The following is a 16355-nucleotide window of genomic DNA, read 5'->3' on the forward strand; positions in this document are numbered from 1 at the left end:
CTGAGGGTTGTGAGAAGTGAAAGCATTAAGTCCAAAGAGGCATTCCGAGGATGGAGCAGAAATGAGAAAACATAATGATGACAGCTTCACAATCACTTCTGCCCATATTCCATTACCCACAACTCATTCATATGGTCCCCAAATGGATTGATGACCACCCAGCCATTTTCTAGCACAATCCTTTAATTTGGTCATCAGGTCTCCTTTTTATTATTTATCCTCTATATTCCACACTCTCACTTACTCCTTAATGTGACAAGCCAAAACCCTGTCCTGTCTCTGACCTCATCTAAATTTTAGAATCTCTGAGTGATGTGTCATATTACGCATCTGGTCCAGATTTTGTCCCTCTAAGATCAGGAAGCTCAAAACAAAGCTAAATGTGGCTTCTACCCAGACCTGATGTGCAACTGCCAGTCAAAGACATGATGGAAGGACATAAACTACTGGGAAAAAAAACCCTGCCAGCTGAAATTTCTATGCACAGCAAAGTACCTTCCAAGAACAGTGTGAAATAAGACCATTTAAGGCCAAAAATGTGAAATTAATGGAAAAATAACCCTCACAAAATGACAATCTAAAGATCATGTTTAAGGTCAAAGTAAAGTGATTCCAGTTGAAAATTCTGCAAGATAAAAAGAATAAGTATACAAGAAAGGTGTGTTTGTGCATTTATACAACCACTCATTAGCTATATGAAGTTATTACATTTCCTTTTTGAGTTAGAAAGATGAACTTACCATATATATCCTCAATAACACATAATTTAATATGGGGAAATTGTTCTAAATCCATCATATTGTCCAAGTGGAAGTAAAGGAATTTATAAATCTATACTTTAATATGTTAAAGATGTAAAAAGGTGGAAAGATATTTTGTGTTAATGAATTGGAAGACTGAACACAGTAAGGATGTCAAATCTCCCCAGACTGATATATAGGTTTAATACAATTCCTATCAAACTAACAGGGCAGGGTAAACAATTTATATTCAACTAGTTTGAATAATTTCAATGGGCTCTAAGTTATAGGGGTGGTAGCTGGTTGCCTGGTACCTGGCCCTGGAATGATTAAGGCAGAGGAATATTGCTTCCTGGGGCACACAGGCAGATAGAGGAGGTATGGCTCTGGATTGATTAGTTTGCATGTTCTGGGCTGAGTCCTTTGCTATCCTCAAGAATTGGCTAGCCCTGGGAGGGGTAGTCTCTCCCCATTCAGAGCTGCCCCTTCTAGGGCTAGCCAATTCTTAAGGGCAGCCATACCTCCTGAAGATACATTGTTTACCCTGCTCTGTCTTGCCTTTCTCATGGAAACCCCAATAGTCTGTGGCCTAAACCTGTCTCTTGCTCCTGCTTCTGTTTTCTGACCAAAATCTCCTGTGGCCCTGCACGGCATGCCATTCCTCTTGTTTCCAGGGGAACTGAGTGACATTATAGGCTACTTTCAGTGGCATTGAGCTCTCTATGTTGTCACTCAGTCACCTTTAAAGATTAAGACCCAGGCACAAAACAGTGTGTGTGCAAGTGAGAGAGGAGAGGGAGAGAGAGGAGGAGAGACTATAAAGGGATAAAGGGATATCATGAGGGAGATTTTCATGGAGATAGAATGGTTCTGTATCTTGATTGCAGTGGTGGTTACACAATTCTGCATGTGATGCAATGATGTAGTATTACATGTACACATATTGTATGAGGGTTAAATTCCTGGTTTTGATGTTCTAATAATTACCTAAGAAGTAACCATTGGGGAGAAACTGAGTGAAGGGTAACATGACTTCTCTACTATCTTTATGACTTATTTTGAATCTATAATTATTTCAAAAACAGATCATGTCACTATCCTACTGAAAACCTCCTATGGACTCCCAGAGCAGTTAACATAAAATCCAAATTTCTCATCATGACCTACGAAGACCTGTGCCCCAGCCCCCTGTGCCCTGTATCTCACTGCCTTCCACTTTTTTCCTTCAGCCACATTGGCTTCACTTGCTTTCTTCACTAGACCAAGCTCTTTTCAGCCCAGGGGTTTTGGCACATGCTAGTTCCTTTATCAGGAATGCTGTTCCCCACCTTTGAACCTGGTGAGACTATTCCATCCTGCAGGGGACTGCATGATGTCAGCTTCTGTTTACACTGCTGTCCACGCTGAAGTTTGTACCTTAATGTCCATTGTCCCTCTTTTACCAACGAGAACACTGAGAAGTGATATTAGCAGGAAATGACAGATCAATATCCCTTACAAATATATCAACAGATACAAAAATCTTCAACAAAATATTAGAAACCAAATCCAACATCATTTAAAAATTTATAAAGGATTATACACCACAACCAAGTGGATTTATCCCAGGAATGCAAGAGTGGTTCAATATAAGAATATCAAGTGGGGACTTCCCTGGTGGTGCAGTGGTTAAGAATCTGCCTGCCAATGCAGGGGACATGGGTTCAAGCCCTGGTCCGGGAAGATCCCACATGCTGTGGAGCAACTAAGCCCGTGCGCCACAACTACTGAGCCTGTGCTCTAGAGCCTGCGAGCCACAACGACTGAGCCCATGCGCTGCAACTACTGAAGACTGAATGCCTAGAGCCAGTGATCCACAACAAGAGAAGCCACTGCAATGAGAAGCCTGTGCACCGCAACAAAGAGTAGCCCCCGCTCGCTGCAACTAGAGAAAGTCCGCGTGCAGCAATGAAGACCCAATGCAGCCAAAAATAAATAAATAAAATAAAATAACATTAAAAAAATAAAATCAATAGACCACATTAATAAACAGAAAAAAGACATGATAATCTCAATTGACAAAGAAAATGCATCTGATAAAGTCCAACACCTTTTTGTAGTAACAATAATAGTAATAAACACTCAGAAAACTAGAGACAGAGGAAAAATTTCTCAATGTGATAAGTGGTATTTACAAGAAAGCCACTGTTAAAATTATACTCAATACTGAAAGTCTGAAAGCTTTCTCCCCAAGATTAGGAACAAGACAAGGATTCCTGCTTTTACCACTATCATTCAACAATGTACTAGAAGTTTTAGCCAGAAATTAGGCAAGAAAAAGAAACAAAAAACATTAAATTTGGAAGGGAAAAAGTAAAACTACCTCTATGCACAGATGACATGATTCTAAATATAGAAATTATAGAATCTACCAGAAAAACTACATGTATTCAGAAAAGTTGCAGGGTACAATATCAACATGCAAAAATCAGTACATTATTGGTGGGAATGTAAAATGGGTCAGCTGCTGTGGAAAAAGAGTTTGGTGGTTCCTCAAAAAGTTAAGCATAGAACTACCACATGGCATATGATTCCATGGCTAGGTATACACCTCAGAGAATTGAAAACAAGTACCTCAACAAATACTTTCACACAGTGTTAATAGCAGCACTATTCACAATAGCCAAAAGGTGGAAATAACTGAAATTTCTATCAATGGATGGATAAACAATGTGTGCTATAAACATACAATAGAATGTTATTCAGCTATAAAAAGTAATGACACAAGGAATTATACAATGTGGATGAACCTGAAAAACTATGAAAGATTTATAGAAAAATAGAGAAAATGGTGAAGCCTAGATAAAGAATTCTTAGACATGATTGCACAGGACAAAAGGGAAAAAACTGATAAATGAGACTTTATCAACTTTAATGATATTTGTTCTGTGAAAGTATTTTGAACTGAATGGAAATGAAGACACAACATATCAAACTTTGTGGGAGGCAGCTAAAAGAGTATTTAAAGGGAAGTGTATCACATTAAACACATTTTAAAAAGGAAACGTCTTAAATCATGGATCTCAGTTTCCACATTAAGAAATTAGAAAAATAAGAGAAACCAGGAAAAGGATATAATAAAGATCAAAATGGGAACCAATGAAACAAAGAAACAAAAACTAGAGAAAATCATTGAAACTAAAAGCCTTAAGATATGTAAAATTGATAAACCTCTAGCCAAATTTTATTAAGAAATAGAGAATACACAAATTATGAAGTCAAGAATGAGAGAGTAGACAGACATCACCACAGATTCTATGGATATTAAATGTTAATACGGGAATATTGTGAACTTTTTTATGGCATTAAATGAAATGGACAATTTCCTTTAAAGACACAAACCATGAAAGCTCAGTTAAGAAAAAAAATAGTTAACTTATTTAGCCCTATATCTATTATAGAAATTAAATTTCTATTTAGAAACATTCCCACAAGGCAAATTGCAGGCTTAAATGGCTTCACTGTGAATTCTACCAAACACTTAAGGAAGAAGTAATAATTCTACACAAATTCTTCCAAAAAGTGGCAGAGTAGGGAATGTTTAACCAATATATTCTGTGAACTTAGCATTCTGTTGATACCACAACCAGACTAAGGCATTACAAGAAAAATGCAGACCAACATTCCTTATGAACATCCATGCAGAAATCCCAATAAGATTTTAGCAAATCAAATCCAGCAATGGATGAAAAGGATTGTGCATCAAGACAGGAGTTTATTTCGGAAATGTAAGGTTTGCTTTTCCACTTTCACTACACTCATAACTCAACTCTTCATTGTCAACTCTTTGATGAGCAATGAGAGTGGAGGTCCGTCTAAGGAATTCCCCACACTATGCCACTCATAAGGCCTTTCTCCAATATGGATTCTCTGGGGCTGACCAAGTGTGAAATTGTAGCTGAAGGCTTCTCCAAATTCACTTCACTTGTAATGCCTCTGCACAGTGGGAAAGGCCACTGCACACTTGGTGCTCCTGTGAGGTTTCTCCCCTTCCTGGTCATTCCCTGGTGAGTGACCTGACACTGGAGAAAGCCTGATGTGACCAAGCAGTCCTTCCCAACCTCCCTGCATCTGAAAGGTTTCTCTGATGTGTCATCTCTACAGCTCTTACAAAGGAGTCCCTTCCCTCCTCCCAGAACGCTGATGGACTTCTTGACATTCTGCTGCATCTGTTGCTGGTGAAGTTTTACACTAAATCAGAACCTTCTCTGCATGCCACACCAGTGTGTGGTCTCTGCCGTGGGTGTATGGCTTGGTATCCAGCCAGGTGCAAAATGTTTTTCAAGAGTAGACCATGCAGGGCTTCCCTGGCGGCGCAGTGGTTGAGAGTCCGCCTGCCGATGCAGGGGACACGGGTTCGTGCCCTGGTCCGGGAGGATCCCACGTGCCGCGGAGCGGCTGGGCCCGTGAGCCATGGCTGTTGAGCCTGCGCGTCCGGAGCCTGTGCTCCATGGCGGGAGAGGCCACAGCAGTGAGAGGGCCGCGTACCGAAAAAAAAAGACTAGACCATGCATGTCACAGGGGTAGGTCTTCTGAGTGGAAGGACCTAACTGAGTGGGATTCCTAACATGCGACACTCCTACTATGCTCAGAAGGGGACCCCTCACCCTCCACTCTGTGCCAGAACACTGAAAGCTGAGACATGCTGGAGAAATTATTGTTAACTTTGGTGGGAAGAAACAGCCCATCACAAACATATGCCTGACCCAGGAATGAGTGCATGGGATTGTTGGGAAGGTGAAGGTGTTGAGGGCAGGGTAAGGAAGGGATGCTGTGCACTAGTAAAGCCTCTGAAGGTCACAGAATCCAGGGGCAGCCTTAAGAGTGCCACATACTCACCAAAGCCAAGAATACAAGGATGGGACATGGAACTGGATGGAGAGGCAGGGTTCTCAGGTTACTTCTCTGTAAACACTGTTTAGCAAGGCCTTGGCTGCCAGTAACACACGAACCCTGTGCAGAACCAGGCCCCAGGAAAACCTGATTACAGCTGAGTTGCTGGTGTCCGGGGCTATTAACAGAAATGTGCACAAGTCACAACACATTAATCATAGGCCAAGTTGGAGAGCCCTAGGGGTAGTGGAGAGGGTGAGATGTGGAGACTGCAGGGGGATGGAGAGTGCAGCCAGGGACCCACAGTCAGAGTAGAAATAACAAGTGGTCAAGTTTCAAGAATGGGGAAGGAACGATGTAGAGGAGGTATGGCCATTAGCTTTGGAACACAATAGTGAAGAGGAGACATGTCGCTGGTGTGATTTGAACCTAGTCCTGAAGTCATGCCGTCCCCCAGCTCCCACTCAGCAAGGCCGGACCACCTTGAGCACCTCTTGCCACAGTTGCAGCAATGTTTGCTTTGCTCAGGCACACGGGGCTCTTCCTTCAACTCCAGTTGGGAATTTAGAAGATGAGAGTCCTAAGGGAAAGATATGGTAGGTAAAGTTGCCCAGGTGAACTTCTCTACCATAGACTACAGGAAAGAAAACCTAAATGAAACAAAATAAAACAAACAACCCCCTCTGAGGAATGTCTGGCAGGAATAATCCAGTGGTCCCAGACAAATAGTGCCTATGTCAGTGTCTATAATTCCTGGCACAGCCAGAACCCAGGAAATGTCAGCTGAAAGGGGTGGCAGAACCCAAATCACAGAACTGTCCCAGAACTGGACAACCATCTAAGGAGGGAATGGCTAAGCCAGATGGGATCCTCCAGGCTGACCTCAAGATTAATGACTCTCGCCCCTTAGCTGCAGGGCTTCAGGGTGGCAGCTGTTGGGGCTGATAGAGGACTATACTGCTTAGAGTAGTGCATACAGCTCAGCCCTGGAACCCTGGCACCTATGCCAGGAAAGTGGGAAGGAAGACGTGCCCATGCTCCAGCTGTGGGAATGAGAGCTGCCTCTGGGGAGAAGGGGACAGGCAGAAACCAGCTCAGGTCACTGGGGTAGATGTGAAGGCCTTATGCAGTGAAGCTATAAGTGCAAAGTTGTCCGGCACCACTTCCCAGTACAGGATTCTCTGAGCCTCATCAAGCTGTCCCCATTGCCCCCAGGGAAAACTAAATGGCAATATCCTCAAAGGTCATACAGCACTTTGTGTGGGGGCAGTTGATTCCATGATCGGCAGGGCCCCAGTCCATCCTCCCATAATCCACCCCACGCTCAACTTCTTCCCCAACTTCACAATTCAGAGGAGATACCAGACACTGGTGCTCACTCTCAACTAATACCCCATTGATCACTGTGTTAACCCACAGTGACAACAGACAGGCAGGCAGATAGACAACAGCTAAGCTCTGGGCCTTGTAGGCAGGGTATTTTAAGATGTACCTGGGGTTTGTTTTTATCAGGTATGGTAAGATGACAGACATGGAGAAAACTGTCTGAAAGAAGAGTTTATTACTTACAACTCCCAAGAGGAAGGAGCACAGCAAGCCATGCTGGGCCACATGGGGAGGCACCAGGTTTGGTCAGGAGGCAGAGGGGTGAGAAGAAAACAGGCGCCAGAGACCACTGTGGTTTTTGCAGGAAGGAATGGGCAAAGCAGGGTAGGCAAGCTGAGCAGGTTTAGGATTGGAGAGTTTGAATAATTTTGGTAAGTTCTGGGCTATCAGGTGGCATCTAGTTGTCCAGTACCTGGCCCCGGGGCAATTTAGGGCAGGGGGATAGTGTCCTAGGCTGCAGGAGCCTGATAAAAGGAGGTGGGTGGGGGTATGGACCCAGATTGGTTGGTTTGCATATCAAAGACTTGCTCACAGGTAACTTTTATACTGCCTCTAGGAACTAGCTAGCTCTGGGAGGGGCAGTCTCTCCAGGATCAGCAAGGGCCCCAAGACGTCAACCCATCATGAATACAGAAAATAAAAAGACATGATGAATACACAAGGCCCAACCCCAACTCCTGGTGGCACCAAGATCATAACTCAGGCTTCTTCAATCCCCAAAACCAGGGCCCTAGAGCCAACAGTTAACACTTCCTCCCTACATGCATATCACTCTTTAGACTGCACTTCCCTCATAACTCTAGACCCTCCTTCCCCATGAACCCCCAACACCACTGCTACCCAATCCCTGGCCCACACCCTAGCCTTCTCCATAGACTCCCCACAAATCACTCTGCACCTGGCATTCAGAGAGCGTTTTGCAAATGCAACCAGGATCTCATCCTGCCCAAGACCTTCTGTATTCGTTTTCTTTTTTTTTAAATTAATTAATTTCTTTTTGGCTGCGTTGGGTCTTCGTTGCTGTGCGCGGGCTTTCTCTAGTTGCAGCGAGTGGGGGCTACTCTTCGTTGCAGTGTGCAGGCTTCTAATTGCGGTGGCTTCTCTTGTTGCGGAGCACAGGCTCTAGACACGTGGGCTTCAGTAGTTGTGGCACGTAGGCTCGGTAGTTGTGGCTCGCGGGCTCTAGAGTGCAGGCTCAGTAGTTGTGGCGCATGGGCTTAGTTGTTCCACGGCATGTGGGATCTTCCCAGACCAGGGATTGAACCCGTGTCCCCTGCACTGGCAGGCGGATTCTTAACCACTGCACCACCAAGGAAGTCCCTGTATTAGTTTTCTAGTGCTGCTGTAACAGAGTACCACACACTGAACAACAGAAATTTATTATCTCCAGTTCTGGAAGCTAGAAGTCTGAAATAAAGGTGTCGGCAGCACCATGCTCTCTAACGGCTCTAGGGGAGAATGCTTCCTTGCCTTGTCTAGCTTCTGGTGTTTGCTGGCAGTACTTGGTGTTCCTTGGTTTGTAGATGTACTGCTCCAGTCACCTGGCCATTTTCTGTGTGTCTTCACATCATCTTCCCTTTGTGAGTATCTGTCTCTGTGTCCATTTTCCCCCTTTTCTGAGGACACCAGGCATATTGGATTCAGGCCCAGTTTAATGACCTCATTTTAGCTTAATTACCTCTATAAAGACTAATTACAAGTGAGGTCACATCCTGAGGTGCTGCATGTTAGCACTTCCACATATCCTTTAGGGGAGACATGACTTAACCCACTGGCAAGGGCGGCACCCAATCCTGCTCTGCCGGCCTCCCACCGGGCTCTGTTCCTGACTTCAACCTCAGTCATAACTACACACAGATGTCTGATGCCCTCGATCATTTTCTCATCTGTGTTGCACATTCTGTCCCTTCATCACCAATGGTCACCAGGTCAAAAGCCTGGTATGTCCACAGAGGGGTGAATAAGCATTAGGCCAGGCCTTATTGCAATTTTACTTCCATTCCTGCTAAACCTCAGCATCGATCTAAAATCCATTCCCCCTTGGAATGTTTGGCCACCTGCTAGACCCTGGTCTTCCTGCAGGCACCCCTCATGGCCACTGTATTCCCTCTCCTGTCCTTGTGGGGCCCACCATCCTCATTCATTTGCCCGAGCAAGACAACTGGTCCTCGGGCCCCACTCTCTCCTTTCTTTCCTTGCATTTTTGTTGCCACCGTGACCAGAAGATTCCACCTCCTAAATCTAACCCACAATTACATGCTCATCCATACACCAGATGCCACGTTTTGGATGCTTATAACCTGAAAGCCTCCCCAGCACACCATAGTTGTGTGTCTAGTTCTGCCTATTCATAACCTCCACTCAGGGGTCTCTGCAACGTCAGACTCAACATGACTAAAACCTAATTTGCACCATTTGGCTCCTTTAAATTTTTTTATTCTTAAAAATAGATCACGAAGAAGGGTTTCATAACTATAGGCAGGCCTATTGCCTAACAGACAAATTCTTTTTTTTTTTTTTTTTTTGCGGTACATGGGCCTCTGACTGTCGTGGCCTCTCCCGTTGCAGAGCACAGGCTCCGGATGCGCAGGCTCAGCGGCCATGGCTCACGGGCCCAGCCGCTCCGTGGCATGTGGGATCTTCCCGGACCAGGGCACGAACCCATGTCCCCTGCATCGGCAGGCGGACTCTCAACCACTGCGCCACCAGGGAAGCCCCTCACAGATGAATTCTCACAAGGCCATATGATTCAACACTTGACAACATCATGTCTCACTGCCGTCACGCCAAAGCTGAAGTGGAAATGATGTGATTTCAAGAGTGTGACAGCAATTGACAAGTCACCGTTCGTCTCTAATCCTCAGGAACGTCACCTTGCTCCTGCCTCCTCTCTGGCTCTCAAAGCAGCCACACCCAGGTACATATGTTTGACCAGGAGGTAGCACAGCCTGATGACCAGTGACTCAGAGACACCAGGGACTGCCCTCATCAAGACTTCGTCAGTCCATCACCTGAACCTGCCATCTGCAAGCAAGCACCAATTAAGTGTGAGGGAAGCTGGGTGTCCAGGGAGAGAAAAAGGGATTGCTGAGCACCTAGCCAGTTTCTGCAGGATCAATCAATTTGGCCACAAGATACCTGTTATATTATTTCTCTCACACCCTCAGCACGCTCATCCTTTTTATGTGACAACCCCACAGCCCATTCAATCACTGCCTCCATCAATGTTAGAATTTCTGCTCCTAACCTAACCTCAGACCTGGAGACTACAAACATAGAGTTGTTGTTCAGAGACACAGTGAAAGGGACCTATTCAAACTGCTGAAGAAATAACTGCCAACCTAGCTTTCTAAACAACTCAATAGTGCTTCTGAAGCAAGAGTATGAAATAAACTACTTCACATCATAAATGAGAAATTTAATGTAAAATTTATCTGCAGAAAACAAAATTCTTCTTTAAGGATTTTCTATTTAATGATGATGAAAAGTGATCCCAGGTGAAAGATCTGCGATGATAGAAGAAATGAGGATCCAAGGAGAGGTGCATCTGTGGATTTAAAAAGTGCTCATTATCTGTCTAAGACATGAATAATATTCCGTTATGAAGTTAGAATGATAGCATTACCATGTATAGCCTCAATAACATGTATATATATATATATTTTTAAATTGAAAACCAATATTTTATTTTTTAATAATATGTACATATTGAGATGGGACAAATTGGTTAATGTTCTAAGTCTCTTAATATGGTGGAGGAGGAAGGTAAAGTGTTTGAAACTCCTTGTTCTATTATGTTAAATAAGTGTTTGTAATTTTTAGATTAAACAATGCTAAGAATCAGGGTATACACTTCCAAACTAAAAGAAAATTTCGATTGTAAATAAGTAATCAATGGAAACTTTATAAAAAATGACCACCTAGAGAACAGTGAGGCAAAGAGACCTACAAAATAAAAGAATATATTTAAAGCCAAATACATCACCTATTACATTAAGTGAATATGAGAGAAATGTTCAAATTAGCAGTCAGTGATCTTTATTGGCCCAAAATACCCTGTATGAGGGATTTAATTTTCAGTGAATTTAAATTTTCATTCAAAGTACGACTAATTCCATGACATCCTCAGCCACCGCCAGTGGAAAAGGAGCCAGAGGGTGGGTAGGGATGTCCTACGTTTGGCTGGAGAGGTGCCAAGATCTTATGTTGAAGGTCATCAGGGTCACAACCAAGGTACGTTAAGGCCTAAAGCCAGCTGAGATGTCATTGGAAAACTGTAGTACATGTGCTTTTTTTCAGAAAATCCCTAGGTCAGCAGCATTCTCTGGTGAGGGAGATGGGGGTGGGGAAAGGACAGTACAAAGGAGGAAAACTGTGATAGTAATTACAAAAATAGCTGCCCTTTATTAAACATGTTTATATATCAAGCATACCTATGTGTACAGACTCTGTATCCTTTAATCTACACAGAAGCCTGGAGAGGTGATCTGCCCAGTTTACAGAGAAGGAAATCAAGACCTAGAGATCCCTGAGTTGCCCTCAGTGATGCTTGGTAAGTAGCTGGGAATGGTGCCCCACAGAGCTGCAGCTCTGCCCACCACCCACATGGTCTCCTTCCCAGTATCATCTAATCTGGGCAGGGCCAAGGCCCCTCTGTGTTAGAGAAACAAAGCCATAGAAAAATGAACTGCCCAAGTAACCCTCCTGGGGACAGGGAAGAGTCTTGCTTTTTCTATGCCCCAGAAATGGCAGCCTTTGGCTTCACTCACTCAACCTGTTACTGTGTACTGATTGAGAAATCTAAACATGAGAATAGGACACGCCCTGCAGTCCCATGCATGCAGTGGGTTTTTACGAGATGGGAAAAGTCATTCCCTGGGGTTCACCCCCTTATCTCAACCACCCATACATCCATACATCCTGTTAGCTCTGCTTCCTAACATGTCCCTGGGCATACTCTTCCCCCTAAGCTTAACACTGCAGTCCTGAGCCAGTCCACCATCAACACACTCCTGGATTATATTGCGGCTTGGCCACATGCCCTGCATCTGTTCTTGGCTCTACTGAGTACCTTTCTCACACACTAGTTAGAGGGAGATTTAAAAACAAATCAGATCATGTCTTTGTCCTATTGAAACCCTCCCACAGCCTCCCAGAGCGATTAGGATAAAATCTACATTTCTCACATGGCCTACAAAAACCTCTGCGTCCATCTCTGCATCCCACTCTACTTCATGCCTGCTACTCTCCTCCCCTCCACACTGGCCCAGCTCTTGGCAGCCTCAAAATCTTGGCCCATGCTGTTGTCTTTTGCAGGAATACTATTCCCTATCTTTGAATCAGGCTTCCTGCCTACCAAGGAGTCTGCATGAAACCTATTCTGCTCTCCTTATTGGGCTCTATAATTTATTGATCATCTTCCCATTTTTACTGACAAGAATGCTAAAGCCTGGGGAAAAGAGACTTGTCAAAGTCTGGTGATGGGAATAGCTCAGAAGTGCTGGAATTCCAATCTATACTCAGTATCCAAGCCCTTAGCAACCAGCAACTAGACTACTCTTGCCCCTGTACATCTTTCCTCCAAGACCCAAGTTTTGAACCTACTCTTTTTTATGCCTTTGGGGGCCCTGGACAGGTTTCTACTGTAGCAGCAGAGTTGTTTTACTGCACCTGTTTTCATGTGTGTTTCCCACACTATACGGTGAGTTCTCTTCTTGCTCAAGAGCCAAGTCTTAGTCACCCATGTGTCTTTACTATCGATGATGTGTCAAGGACACAGTGTGTGGTAATGTGGATGAAGGATGACTCATGACTCTTGCTTATCACACCAGCAAGAACATACCAGACCCCTTTGGACACAGAAGTGAAGACTGAATGAGAGAACTGAACCCCAGGGTGTCCTTCCTCCATTGGACTGTGTATCATTCCTGCTTTGGAACAATTGGAGGCTCGTGTTTTTGTGTGAGCCATGTTATGGCACAGATCTTCCTGGTGTGGAACCAAGGTGTGATCTAGGAGAGGAGGACCTCCAACCTCTGCGATGCAGGGGTTCAGCTACCTGAGGCAGCTGAACCCCTGCATAGCTACAGCAGAGACTGTGTACCTGAGGGATGATAGGGTTTCTCTTCAATATGAATTCTCAGATGTTGAGTAAGATTATTCCACTGACTGAGCAATTTGCCACAGTGGTTGTATTCAAAAGGCGTTTGCCTACTATGAGTCCTCTGAAGTAGACTGAGGTTTGCCCATGTGTGAAAGATCTACCCACGTTTCTCATACTCATCGGGTTTCTCTCCACTATGAATCCCTCAGTGGCTAGTGAGGGATGAACTAAGGCTTACAACTTTTCCACATTCACTGCACTCATAGGGCTTCTCCCCATTGAAGAAGACCTCACACGTCTAATTGAGGGTAGCTTGTCACAAAAGGTTTTCCTACATTCTTTACAGTAAAAAGGGCTTTCCTCTGGGGCGGGTCCTATGATGCAGATGAAATCAGAGCGGTAAGTGAAAGTCTTTCCATATTCACTGCATTTATAGGACTTCTTTCCAGCATGAATCCATGTATGTCAAGTTAAAGAAGAGCTGTCACCAAAGGCTTTTTCTACATTCTTTGCCCTCCAGGAGTTTTTCCCCCACTGGATAAAATCAGAGTGGTCTGTGAAGGTATTTCCACACTCACTGCACTCATAGGCTTTCTGTCCAGTGTGAATATGCTGGTTCTCTGTGAGGTGTGACCTGTGATTGAAGGCCTCCTCACACTCAATGCATTCATATGGCTTCTCCCCAATGTGGATGCTGTAGTGTTGAGTGAGGCCTGCCCTCTTGAGAAGGGTTTTCCCATATTAATCGCATTAACAGGGCTTCACTCCAGGTTGAGTCCACTGATGTTGAAGATGGAAGCAATTATATTTTTTAACATGGATTTGGTTATTTACTGAGACTTCAGCAACTGTGAATTTGTAATAAGGTCTGAGTGGCTGGGGAAGCTGATGCAAGAGAGGGAGTTGACCAGAGGCACAGAGCAGATGTGCAGAGATCAGGTGGGAATCTGTCAGCATCATGCAGGCGAGAGATGATGATAGCACGGACAGGGTGTTGGTGGTGGAGCTGATGAGCTGATGGATTCAGGCGATGTGTATGATGTAGAATGGACAGGCCTCAGGATGGCTAGATGTTGGGCTTGATGGTGATAGAGGTGTTGGGCTGTTGCCTGTGTTTCCTGCCTTCTCAACTTTCTAGACGGCAAGGTCATTCACTACAACTAGGGAGGTAGGAGGAGTGGTCAAGATCATGAGTTCCTTCTCAGGCATGATGAATATGAAATGCCTCTGAGACATTCACGTGGAGACGTGGGATTCAGGAGAGGGGTGAAATTTTGGAACAAACTCCAAGGAGCTGAGGAGGGGTTGGGCAGAAATATGTAGCTGGCTGTGCAGCCAGAGGGACTACCAAAGAGAGACCATCACTCTCATATGGTGCCGATCAACACAGTGATGGCTTCAGGTGCTCTCAGCAGCCCAGCTGTGGGACAGGCAAGGCCAAAGACACCTAAACGTTTTACAGAACAGAAGGGATGACATGAGGAAAGGATTGCTTCTGAGTGTCTGATTGCCAAACAGAAAAATGTATGCATATATGGAGAGATAAATGGATAAAGAAGGTGGGAAATGGTGGGATGCAGAGTATAAATGGAGGTATTAATGGTAGAGAAAGAATGGCTCTTTTCATCTGAACTCTGAGGGAAATGTATGATATTACTCTTATTCATTATGATTAATATCATTACATACATGATATCAATATCAATATCAAAGCTAACTTTTTGTGAGGCACTATGTGTCAGGTACTATACTAAGTTTACATATTTTCTAGTTAGATCCTCAAACAATCCAATGGGATAAAATGAGATAATATTGGGTTGGCCAAAATGTTCGTTCGGGCTTTTCTGTAAGATGTTTCGTTTGGAAAAACACAAACGAACTTTTTTGGCCAACCCAGTATTATTACTATCATTTTCTAACTGTAGGCTGAGTGTAGCAGACAAGTAGAGGTTCACCAAACCCATTTTCTCTTCTCCTTGGGCACACAGCTAAGCCGTTTCCTAGCTCTGAGAATAAAGGTGTGGCCAAATGCCCAGGTTTCATTAGTGGGATGTTAGTTTAGTGGTGATGGCAATGTTATGTGTACAAGTGGTATGACTTCTTTCATTCCTCTCTCATTTCCCCTCTGCTGGACAGAGAATGCCAGGAAAGCCTAAATTAAGCCACATGTTGACAATAAAAGGTAACTTGTTCCCTGAATAGCTCTGTGGTACAGAGCTTCCCACTGACTTACGCAGATCTTGACATGAATGAGGAAAAGAAAAAGACAAAAACAAAACTCCCTCTGCTGAGCTGCTGAGATTATAGTTTCTAGCATTAATTTAAATAAGCTGGCATTAACTTAGCTTATTTCTAACAATGATGAGATCACTCAACATCCCCATGGTCACAAAGCTGAAGAGAGACAAAGCCAGGTGTTAATCTCAAAGATATGGAGCCTACAGCCTGACATTTACCTAAGACAACCTACTCCTCCCCAAGTAATGGGGAAGAGTGTGACTGGGTGAGAGGACAGGCCAAAGGGCTCTGGGCCCCCAGGGAGGTCACAACAAGAGGCTTCCCAGTGGTCCCCTGCTGGTCTGCAGGGTGCAGTGACCCACCACCTGCTGGCTATTGGTCACCCACCTGGATAGGAACTTTAGGAGAGGCCTCTCTTCAGCATGCATAGATTTTGCTCATTCTCCAGCAGGTGGATCAGTTCTGGTTTTGGATTAGGATACTCTGATCATGGAAAAAAAGGACAGCAGTGTTTGAGTAAAGGCACAAATGAACCTCTCTTATTCAGTATGATATTCAAAGATGGGATCTTGGAATGAGGCTGCTCCCACACCTGCAAAGAAATTGCTGACCTGTGAGTGACCTGGAAACCAAGAGCACAACCACCACCCTTGGACCAAAGGTCTGTAGAGGGTAGTGATGGCTGTCTACCTAACACCCATTCCCCCTGATCTCCATCCCACAGAGTCAAATTCAAGGGTACCCTTCCCTTTATACACAGCCATGGGACCCCAGGAAGGTGACACCCTCATCTTGTAAGCTATTTTCAGTGTTCCAACCTCCCTGGGCATCAGAAGCACTTGGGAATGCCTGGTTTTGACCATGAGCCAAATGGAACGAAATTTCTGGGGAAGAAGCCTGGACAAGAATGCCTTAAAAGCTCTCCAAGTCACTCTGATTCACTCTGTTATAAAGCAGAAACTAACACACCATTGTGAAGCAATCATACTTCAATAAAAATGTTTAAAAAAATAAAA

Source organism: Mesoplodon mirus, assembly GCF_964341445.2.
Source record: "Mesoplodon mirus genome assembly, chromosome: 19".
Lineage (NCBI taxonomy): Eukaryota > Metazoa > Chordata > Mammalia > Artiodactyla > Ziphiidae > Mesoplodon > Mesoplodon mirus.